This window comes from Bactrocera neohumeralis, chromosome 2, assembly GCF_024586455.1.
Source record: "Bactrocera neohumeralis isolate Rockhampton chromosome 2, APGP_CSIRO_Bneo_wtdbg2-racon-allhic-juicebox.fasta_v2, whole genome shotgun sequence".
Classification (NCBI taxonomy): domain Eukaryota; kingdom Metazoa; phylum Arthropoda; class Insecta; order Diptera; family Tephritidae; genus Bactrocera; species Bactrocera neohumeralis.
This window is the reverse complement of record NC_065919.1, coordinates 22,568,946-22,581,480: the sequence shown is the minus strand read 5'-3', so window position 1 is coordinate 22,581,480 and position 12,535 is coordinate 22,568,946. Positions and strand designations below refer to the sequence as shown.

Here is a 12,535-nt window from a genome sequence, read left to right as displayed (position 1 = left end):
GTTGTTGTTTTTGGCTGATATACGATTTTCGCTGTAGTAATTGATCAACTATGGTAGCTGACTGTCCTATTTGTGACCTCTACTCTATGATATTGATATCATCGGCCTCAACACCCACGCCGTTAGTTCTGCTTTCTCCAGACTGGACAAGGAAGCACAGATAATGGGTCTGGCAGTGAACGAGGGCAAGACGAAATATCACCTGTCATCAAACAAACAGTCGTCGCACTCGCGACTTGGCTCCCACGTCACTGTTGACAGTCATAACTTTGAAGTTGTAGATAATTTCGTCTATTTAGGAACCAGTATTAACACCACCAACAATGTCAGCCTGGAAATCCAAAACAGGATTGCTCTTGCCAACAGGTGCTACTTCGGACTGAGTAGGCAATTGAAAAGTAAAGTCCACTCGCGACGAACAAAAACCAAACTCTATAAGTCACTCATAATTCCCGTCCTGCGATATGGTGCCGAGTCGAGTTTTCGAGAGAAAAGTTCTGCGAAAGATTTATGGTCCTTTGCGCGTTGGCCACGGCGAATATCGCATTCGATAGAACGATGAGCTATACGACGTCATGTTGTCCGAATGGACGAAAATACTCCAGCTCTGAAAGTATTCGACGCAGTACCCGCCGGGGGAAGCAGAGGAAGGGAAGACCTCCACTCTGTTGGAAGGACCAAGTGGAGAAGGACCTGGCTTCGCTTGGCGCCACGTAGCGAAAAGAAGAAACGACTGGCGCGCTGTTGTTAACTCGGCTATAATCGCGTTAGCGGTGTCTACGCCAATAAAGAAGAAGAAGACTCTAGTACTTACAAAGATTGGATCAAATTTAAAATATGAAATCTCCACAGCGCTTCAAGTCGAATCCGTATATCGTAACATACATACATACATTCCACAAACGAACCCGATGAACCCAATTTTCGAGTACTTTTTCCATTAAATCAAGTAATATGTCATGAATAGCACGTTCCGTTCAATGTTGACTTCCAAAGCATGAGTCTGGTTTATTTCTAAAGACCAATGACTTCAAATAACCCCATAATAAGTAAACTAATGGTGTTAAATCACAACTTCTTGGAGGTCATTCAATTTCACAATTTCTAAAACGTGCTGTGTGGCAGGTAGCCCCGTCTTGTTGGAAGCAGATGTTGTAAAGATCAACTTCTTCCAAATGCTGCCATAAAAAGTTGGTTATCATCTACATATATCACTCTTCATTGACAGTAACGGTGTCATAAGCTTCATTTCGAAAAACGTATGGACCGATTATTCCACCAGATTAAAAACCACATCAAACTGTCAATTTAGGTGAATGTAATGGTTATTCATAAATAATTTATGGATTTTCTTCGCACCAGCATCGACAGTTTTGTTTATTTACCGGACCACTCAGATGAATGTGAGCCTCATCGAAGAAGGTGATTATCTTAAACAAATCGTTATCGTTTTCAAATTGTTGCAAGGCAAAATCAGCAAATTCACAACGTTTACGGTGGCCCAATGGCTTTAGTTCTTGAGTGAGAACAATTTAATACGGATGCAAGCTCAAATCCTTTCTCAAAATCCGTCAGGTTGTGGTTTGGGACTGTCCCAATTCTTGAGAAGTTTTGAAATCGACAAAGTTTTTTTTTCATTACTTTGAGCAATTCTTTGTCTTATTGGCACTTGAACATTATGTAAAGAGTGTGTATGTCTGCTTAAAATTTTCAACATTTGACGAATAGCGAGCACAGGTGAACGATTATGACTATCATAAAATAACAAAAGCGCACAAAAAGTTGCAATTGAAGAACGATTATATTGATAATAAAATTGTATAATTTGTAAATGTTGTTCTTGCATATGGTATACCTTTCCATGATGAAATTGCAAACATTACTGAATACAATGAAAAAAAATCACAGATCATGACATATTAAAAATGGCCGAAACGACACTAAGAAATCATATCATCCTGGTGATCATTACGTATAACACGAAAATATAAACCACTCAATTGTAAAACAATAATAACAAAAAATAATAATAATAAGCGCTGGAAAACTGCGAACCTTTTGTTATATAAATTTAAAGCAAAGCACTCCAATTCATGTGTTCATTGTGTACAAACATATAAACATTTTATGTATATTTGTATGTGTATAACTATGTGTAGTAATATCCCATATAACAACGGCACCGGCGTCACCAGCGTCAATTATCAGCGTTATAATTATATTTATCAGCTATGAGCCGACTCAAGTTGAGGGCATTGCAAATACATAGTATGTATATAAGTATATATAGGTACATATGTACATATAAAAGTGGAAAAAACTTCAACGGCAATTGGTGAAAATAATCGTTTTGTTTTTGTATTGTACATTCCTACCATATATGATGTGAAGCGCTTTTATGGGAGTTTTATCATTTGTTTGGAAATATACAAATTTATACAGCCAGCGATGTTAGTTAATATGTTCCTATATGCTGTTTTGGAGCTCTCTGCACTACTTTGCTGGTATATGCTTTGCTACAAATTCATTGGCACGCGTTCAAGGCGTAAAACTGGACTGGGCTTGACTTCTGCATATTGATATCTAGGAGACCATGTAAAGTATGTATGTATATATATGTATAAATGATCAGCATGACGAGCCGTTGGTCTATCCGTCTGTATAGCGATAGGAATCAAGTGCTTCTATGGAAAACCTTTTCACTTGACGAGATATCTTCACAACATTTAGCGTGGTTTATTATCTAGGCCAATGGTGCGATCAAATCAGAATCAAATTTCTTTGCATTTGTAAGAAAAAAATTATACAAACTGACAGCTACTGGGCAAACATTCAAAATCAAGTTGCATATATTATTGATGAACTTATAATTAAAAGGTTAAACTCTAATCGAAAAATTAGCAAGAAATTGTCTATAAAAAAATTGCTATAGAAGCAAAAAATAGTATTTTACTTAAAAAACTAGAAATATTGTAAATGAAAACATTTGATAAAAATGATATACATACATATGTATATATCCCGTAGTTCCTAGGTGGAACATAGGGCCTCAATAAACAAATTATAATTAATTTTATTTACAGCTATATATTTAATTTCTCTCCAAGAATACCCACTTCTATGTGCTTCTGCTTCGACTTCCCGTCTCCAGGTGTTGGCTGGTCTCGTGCGTCTTCGGCTTCCTTGCGAATTCCAATCTACCGCTGTTCTGCTAATGTCGTCGTGAGGTTTTCGCAGAGTGTGGCGATCCATTTCTACTTACGAGGTCGAATTTTGATATGGATCGGTTGCTGTTTGGTTACGGTCCAGAGGTTAGCATTGCTAATAACGTTAGGCCAGAATATCCGAAAAATTTTTCGAAGACATCGATTAAAAAAGGATTGCAGCGATTGTAAAACACTCGCTGCAATATTCCACGTCTCGCAGTCATATAATACAACGGATTTCACGCGTGAATCGAATATTTTTAGCTTCGAACGTATGGATATATGTGTTGATCTCCAGACTTTATCCAACATTCCGAAGGCAGCGCGACCTTTGGATATACGGTTTCGTATATCGGCTGCTGATCCACCGTTTTTAGATATGATGCTACCTAAATAGCAGAACTCGTCGACTTCTTCGAGACATGTTCCAGCGATCTGTAGGTTTGGCGTTTCGGTTGTGTTGATGCGCATGAATTTTGTCTTCGCTATATTAATTTTAAGTCCAGTTTGTGCGGCGAGATCACTAACAGCTTCAAGTTTCAAGGAGATGTGCGAATATTTATGGGACAACAGACAGATATCCGCATAGTCCAAATCTTCAAGGCTACCGCTTAAACCCCAAGATATTCCTCTATTAGTCGCACATGCTTGACGCATCACCAAATCCAATACCAAATTGAATAAAAGGGGAGATAGCACGCACCCCTGCCTAACACCAATCCTGACTTGGATGCCGCTACTTAAAATATTTCCACACCTTACTCGACAACTAGCTCCTGAGTACAGCTGTTTTATTAGGTTAATTAATTTTTCCGGAACTCCTTTGCATACTAGGGCTTTCCAAATCGCATCATGTTTGAGAGTGTCAAACGCTTTCTCAAAATCGATAAAGCAAAGGTAGAGAGGAGTTCGCCACTCTACCGACTGCTCTACAATCACTCGTAAGGTGTTGATGTGATCGACACATGAGCAATGGGGTCTGAAACCAGCTTGTTCTTTACGTAGCCCATGCATCAGCGAATCAGATAACCTTTTGTGAATTATGTGCGCTATTATTTTATTCACCATACTTAGTAGTGTTATTCCTCTCCAATTTTTACATTCCGATAAATTTCCCTTCTTCGGAAGAAGAGTAATAACATCTTCTTTCAACTCGTCTGGTATCTTTTCTGAGGCCCAAATATCTTTGAGTAGAGGAAACAGTATCCGCGCAGTCGTCTGAGGATCAGCTTTTAGGAGTTCTGGGTTGATGTTATCCGGCCCAGGAGTTTTGTTGTTCTTTAATTCTCTGATAGCAGTCATTATCTCCGTCTCATTCGGGTACGAGGTGTGAATGTTACGTCGTGGTATGTGACGTTGGCAACCGCATGACTGAATAGCCTCCGACGAAGTTGGTGAGAGCAATTTTTCATAATAACGCTCCCAGATGGTAGTCTGCTTATCTTTGGCCGTTGTCAGTTTGCCATCTTCATCTTTTAGCGGTTTGGCGGTTTTGAATGTTGCGTTTGTCAGTTGCCGTATCGTTTGATACAGGTCACGAGTGCGGTACGTTTCCGCGCTTTTCCAGCTAAATTGTCACTCCAGATTCGTTTATCCGTTCTCGCGCTTTTCTTTATCAGCTTGTCGGTTTTGCTGTAGGTGTGCTGTAGTGCCGCCTTGGCGGATCTCGTCTTAGCGGAATTTAACTGATTTTTTATTTCTCTACGTTCGTTTATTAACCTCCATGTGTAGTCTGAGATCCAGGATTTTCGTTTATATTCTTTGAATCCAATACAATATTCCGCTGCTTTTAGGAAAGTTTGTTTTATACCCCTCCAGTCGCTAGTTATAGTGTATTCTGTTTCGCCAGATGCATTTAGCGATTCGATAAACCTTGCGCAGGTGGATGCATCTTTCAGTTTCTCTACGTCAAATTTTTCTGTATCTTCTTTTTCGAGTCGCTAACTGCCGCAACTTTGAGTCTGACTGACGTAATTAGGAGATGATGGTCACTTGCAATATCAGCTCCACGTTTATTCCGCGTGTCCGTAAGGGAACCGCGCCATTTACGACTTATTGCTAAGTGATCAATCTGATTTTCAGTCATTCGATCTGGAGATGTCCAAGTATTTTGTGGACGCGTTTATGATTGAATAGTGTTCCTCCTATAACAAGATTAAAATTAGCGCAAAGTTCGTCATCAATTTATCGTTCTTAATCTTAACTTTGTTTATTTCGGTTTCGGTAATCAGAGGGTTTAAGATGAGTAGGTGATTAGCCTTCTGCATCCGAGCCTAGTTCCGGCGCTGCCGGTTTCGTCTCTAGGCAGGCAATGGCGTAGGAATTTCCTCCTTACAGGTGCTAAGGTTATACCGCCTTTACTCGGTCGTCAGAGTTTCGTTCGTAGTGAACAGGGGGTACCGCGCGAAGGTGAGGTTGACGTTTGGGAGGGATAGGCTATATATTCGCATCACCAACCCCATTTGCCATTTTTGGTATTAGCTGAATGGGCCCCCCTTGATAATGATATAAATATTTTCTAATTACATTTTCTTTTAATAATTTTTATTTTAATAAAAATTACGACACAACCTGTTTAGACTGAACTTCTATAGTATGTAGCTGCTATATGGTTTCCAGCTCTTTTTAAAATTCCATGCCATCCCCATTTGACCGATCGAAGAATGTAAACTTATTCTTAAATAATATATGGAGTTTGAGTTACCAAAACTAAACTAATTAAAAAATTCTTATTTAGACCTGCTCCTTAATTAGTATCAAATTTTTAACGCAGTTTGTTTTTTAAATCCACTGTTTAAAAAACTGTATACCCAATAATTTGTAGCACACTGTAAGCGATTACTTAGTAAATAGTATACTATAGTATATGCTGCGGTTGTGTAAATTATTGACACACAATAATAAAATATAACAATGCAAATACACGTTGCTTTATTGTAAAAATTATCGAGCTATACTACTAGTTAGCGCTGGAATTTCCGCGACCTGCATATAAGCATTTACATACATATATATATTTACTAAGCGCATAGCTTTTTGCTTCAATACTACAGCAGCTTCTTAGTAATGAAAGCTGTTAGGCACAGAAATTTAGTAATATTTTACTAGACGAAAAAGTTATGAAACTCATTATATTCTTGTAAAAATAATGGCAATTAATGATGATGGCAAAAATAAAATCAGCTGTTTTTCATTTTGTTGAAACGCATTGACGTTTAATGGCAATAATCAAGTCAGCTGTTTTTTTCATTTTGGTATTAATGATAAAAAGCTATTGCTTTATAACGGATTGTAATATTGGTATAGGTTAGCACGAAATCCTAAAAATAATGTGATGGGCATAATCAGAGTCTTTCAGTTATTCTCCTGAACGAGAGGTTACACCACAAACATAAAAACTCTCGTGAAGTTTCTTAGAATAGCTCTTAGGTTATTGTTCTCAAATTAATAGCTGGTTTCCTAAGTAATGGCTCGACAAATCTTCATATTCAACGGTTAAATACAAGTTTATTAAATGCGGTCGTAACCGTATCAGTTATTCACGCAGCTGTGCATGCGTTGGCTGCAGCGTTTTTCGATAGCATGCCAACTTTTACGTTTTACGCTATTGGTCTACAACGACTACTTCTTATTTCCCAAACTAAAAAAGTGGTTCCCTGGAAAAAGATTACACTCAAATGGGGAGGGAAAGATGAAAACAAATTATTATTTTGAAGTCCTCAACTTCACATTATGGAGCCGTTATCGAAATGTATACATATATTTAAGATGTTCGTGTTAAAATTTGAGACTAATCGGTTTAGCCGTTTTCGAGTAATGTTGGTCACCGACTTTGAAAACACCATTTTGAGAAAAATGCGTTTAAAGTTTGGCCTTGCATTTCCAAACACTCTGGAAAGTTATTTCAAAATTTTCTGTGTTTATTGTACATTAAGAAAATACTAAACTAAAAAATAATCGATTTTTATGGTTATGAAAACTCTCCAGATATTTAATATATTTGTGTTAATGCATACATACATACATATGTATATGAACTTGTAGTAAATATTAATTAATTTCTATTTTTATATTATTTAATTTACACAACATTTAAATAAATATTATTTTATCTCTTTCAGATAATTAGACGATAATTTTGAGTGCACCACCGGCAATTTACATGAAATGCAACATCCGGAGTTTGCTGAGCCTAACTATAGCATCAACAAAAAATAACAACGTTACAACTACTACTATTATTAATACTACAGCAACTACTACTACTACAATTAAATAGTAATCATTATGAGAAATATCAGCAAAGTCTGACTTCCATATTTTTTATTAAACACATCGACACACACGCACATCAACAAATAGTAGTAATAGAGTAATTCTAATTATCGCAAAAATAATGAAAACGAAGATAATTACTATGTATGTAGTTCTATAACAAATAATCATTACAAACGAAACTATAAAACACGCGCAACTTTTTCAATAGCAAAGAGCAAAGACTATAGTCTGGTCTGAGATTCTTACAGTGGTTGTACTCCATCAGCTGATCAACTCAATTCGTATGTAAAAGAGCATAGTTTAGAAGCAGAAAGTTAAAACATGCAAACAAAATAATTTATTCCTCTTTTCCATTGTTTCAAGAATATTGCTTCGTTACTTTAATCAACAATGCCAATAATTTTGCACTTTACACCTAAGTGAAAGTGAGAGCTGAGTAACTAAAAAAATTATAATTTAATAAAAATTAGTCACATTTCAATACATAAGCAAATATGTATATAAATACTTGCGAAAAAAGAAAATATATATACACACATAGTATATACGAACGATTAGCGATATTTTCATTGCCAAAATTTATTGTTATTATACTTCATTTTAATTATATAAAAACTTGTATGTATATTTACACTAATATTGTTTTAATATACTTAGTTATATTTATATACATATGTATGTATTTTGTTTGATATGTAACTATATTAGTTTTTAAGTTAATTTTTGCGATTATTTTTATGTTTTAAATATTTATTTTGATTCTACAAACTGCAATTGTACTTTTATTGTAACTTGCAAACGCGTTAATTTTCATAAAAATAGTACATACATACATACATTTACCGATATGTTACGTTAAACAATTGAGCGTAATACAAAACGTAAATACTTATAATCAATTACTATCAATGTGATTTAAGCGATTTTATCAAAGCTATCTAATGTCTTAAAAACTACGTTAAATGCAGAAAAAAGTTGTTCTATGCGATGTTGTTGTAGGTTCTCAAATGCAAAAACTAAACTAAATGAGACATTTTTACGCATTAAGTACTGCAAATATGAATTAAAAATTAAACATATTAAAAATAAAGATTGTATTTCAAACTAAAAGAATGAGACATCAATTAAATATACATAAACACATACTACGTAGGAATAGCAATTAAAGTAATAAATAAAAATAAATATGTGGGCATTAGGACGTGTATGAATGGGCCAAATATTGTTACAACGCGCATTTATAATTTAGTCTTTACATTGTGCAAGTTGTAATGCCTGATAATTGATTTTTGCTGTCTTTGAACCATATAAACTAATTGAAATAAATAAATATACATACACGTAAGTCTTCTATAATTTTTTTTATATACTGTTGTAAGCTAAAGTGCCATTAGGACTAAATTGTTTAGAAAAAATCGAAATTTTATTATTGTTGTTAACAATAGTGTCCAGCAATAAGTTCACAATTTGTATTTAACTTAGCTAAGTAAAGCGAAATTTCGTAAAAATTCCTTAAAAACGCATTATTGTAATTCGTAGTTTCAAATCCATAGATTCCGCCTGCATTTACATAACGAAGAACACATTTGTATTATAGAGAACATTATCGACCGACATTTTTTACACAACAAATTTTAGTTTTAAAGACAGGCAATTTAAATACATATACACAATAATTACATATGTACAAATTTTAAAAGGTTATTTTTTTCATTGATTGTAATATTAAAACAATACGTATTATACAAGCTTGCTTGTAGGTTAAAAAGCTTGATTTAGCACAGCTGAAATGTTTAAAAATTCTAAAATTTAATCTTAAGCCAGTAAATTGGAACACTTAACACCATTATATCGCAAAGTGTCGCTGCATAGAAATAAATTTCAAATAATTTTTTTTTTTTCATTTGTAGTGCGGATTTAAACACATTTTTCGAAGTTAAAAGGACAAATTAGTAATTGTAATGTATTTCTGCTATGCAAGCGCTTGCCAGTCGACACCGATACACTTTGTACTGCTGAAAATTAATTAATTTGAAACATAATAATATAGTGGCACACCAAAAAAATTTATAATCGCCACGTATACTTCTTGAATTTTTCAAAGCAAAACATGAGTACCATATTTTGCGCTTTTCCTGCTATTGCACGATCTCACAGAGAATAAGCATGCAATAAATATTATTCCAAATCACAATTAGTATCAATTTAAATATTAAAATTAGTTATTTTCACGCTTCTGTGATTGTTACAGTAAACTATTTAAAGGATTTGAGTAATTTAGCAACAATTTAATATTTTTGAACAGCAGCGTCACTAACAAAATTATAAAACGCACAATTTAACAGTAATTGGTAACTAAATGCATTTCTTTTACTGATATATACATATAAACTTATTATATAAATACATATGTAGCTTCATTGTAGCTAATTATTGAATTCGGGAATATAGTTTTTTTTTTGCGAACACCCTCTGAAGTTACAGTTTTTGACCTAAAAAAAAGTATTTTACAAAAACACAATCTTTTTTTCTGTTTAAACGGCGTCTAAATCAATTAAATTTTCCATTAGGGTTTTCACAAGTCTCATAAAGTTATAAGTTATAACGATTCGAAAACATAGCATTGAGAATTGTAAATGTGTAAACTCATTTTTGTATGAAATCCAACAACAATTTTTTTAAACAATTGTAAAAATTTAAAATTTTACGATTTTTCGATGCTTTACGACGGGTTGTGAGTACCCCACATATATTTTATAAGAGATTTTTGGATCTTTTGCATTAAGTTTTTTATCTCTAAAGCAAATAAAATTGAAACTTTGAAAAATTTATATTCTAATACAAAATTTTCGCTTTACAAAAAAGGTCTTAATAAAAATATGCCTTTAACGGGTATACGCTGATAAAGTTATGCAGCAAATGTACTGTATTCAAAAGGTACACCATTTCGTATGAGCAACACCCAATGATGCATAATTTTAACTGCGCAGAATTTTTAAAGTGAAGTTTTTATGAAGATTTTTTTTAGAGTGAAACATTTTGTATTAACATATAATTACTTGGTTAATGCAAAATATTATTATAATATCTCAAGTTATATACTTGGCAAAAGAAATGTGTTTTAGGCACGTTATACGTTGGGCAAAAACTGAAGATTCAGGTGGCATTTGCAAAAAACATTCATCTTGGGAAATAATGAATACCTTAATGTGCTTATTACAAAGGAGTTGGATTTGTATATTTTTTATTTCCCTCCAAACAACCTTTACAAATTCTGTTATAAGATTTTATTGCACGAAAAGTTTTGTTGGTTAAAGATTTTGAAAAAGAGGTTAAACTATTTTGCTTTTCCTTTATTTATATTATTTTTTTGTAAATCACTACAGTAGCTAAGAAACTGTTTTTGCACTGCACTAAAGCTTTTTTTGAAGTATTCACTTAACATTTCTAAACCCTAACTTTTAATAAATTTCCGAAATTTATTTCGTTTTACAATTTTAGTTGACTCTCTTGCAAGCTAGAATCACACTTAGCATATATCTTATGAACCCAAAGTATACCTAATTCAATTATAACCTTCTATTTATTCCACTTTTGCTATGTTGTGTACATAGTTACATACTTACATAAATATATGAACACTCCATATAAAAGAATATTGTTTTTTGTGAACTCCCAATTGAGGGAAAAATCAAATCAACGCATAAGCAACGATATTAATACCATTTCTTTATATGCATATATACATAAAGATACATAGTTTTAACAGTAGCATAGTAATCCCACAATTATGCAATAAATGATAAAGAAAACCAATAATTTTACAGTATTTAAATGTTTAATGTAACAGAGAATTAAGTAAAGCAAAAATTTTATACAAACAAAAAATAAGAAGAAGTGAAAATCGTAATCGAAAAAATTGTAAGCAAAGCATTCGGAGCGTCAACCCAAAAATTCGCATTTATGTACTGTATGCATGGGTTTATTAGAAATATTTGATATGCAACGTGTTGGCGACAAGCGAAGTGAAATGCCGACACAATATCCGTGTATTAATAATAATTAAAATCGGTTTTTTATTATTATTATCGTAATGTAGGTACTGTATATTGTATGTATTATTATCAATTTTTGATAAGAACACATTTTTGATAGAAAACTTTTCTGTAGTGTGCAAATTTTATCGCCAAAAATAAGTAATAAATAAAATATTAATAAAATTATATAAATTTAAAAATAAACATCGTTTTATTATCACATTTGTGTCGGTCACACTTAACGAAAACAATTACGGAGATACAGATGCAAACAAATATCTGAACAACTAATCGAAATTTCAAGTCCAACAAAAATAAAGAGGAAAGAACATTATAATTAAATGCTGATTAAAAAGTAAGTTCTAAAAATGTTATATGAAAACGCCATTTATGGTAAACTGTTCTCACGACAGTCGAGTCTACGTAACCGGATTCATATTTTTGTTCGGCCAAGGATTGTCAACTCTGCGCAACAATAACAGGGAAGAAGAATATTTAGTCAAACCTTAAAACTTTTCTATATAAAATCTACAGATACAAAGCCGACGACGTCGAATAAGTGTCGGAGAGCACCCAGAGATGCTTTTCAAACTTTAAACTCTTTCATCTGCATTGTAGCTAGGATACATAATTCCAAAGACACTAACTGAACGCCCTTTTGGAAGAAATTAAAGAAACTTTTCGCCGCAGATTTGTTGTCTGTGACCGCGCCCACTCGAACACAACGAGGTCTCCAATATGTCAGTTTGACAGTCCTTTGTCAGGTATAAATCCAGGTAATGTAGACTGTAGTGGGAACGGTGGAGAATTTAGTCGAAATCTTGTCTGCCGTTACTTGATTGATGCTTTTTAACTACGCTTACGATGTTCCATAAAGAATGTATTAGAAAAATAATTGAATTAACATTTGGGTTAATTTTTGTATAAATCGCCGAGTCGGACCCTTTTAAATCGGCAAGGCAGGTAACAGCTGAACTAGATCTAGTGGTTAGTGATATGACTGTAAGAAGAAGG

General features: G+C 33.6%; 1 protein-coding gene across 1 annotated transcript in view; it reads left to right on the top strand.

Moving 5' to 3' along the window:
- LOC126750748 (serine/threonine-protein kinase PAK 1) overlaps positions 1-11,725 on the top strand; it is a 33,175-nt gene extending 21,450 nt beyond the window's left edge. The window contains exon 2 of the mRNA XM_050460462.1: positions 7,328-11,725. The gene's annotated coding sequence lies outside the window, so the exon portion shown is untranslated. The remainder of the gene's footprint in view (positions 1-7,327) is intronic.
- Positions 11,726-12,535: the final 810 nt, after the last annotated feature.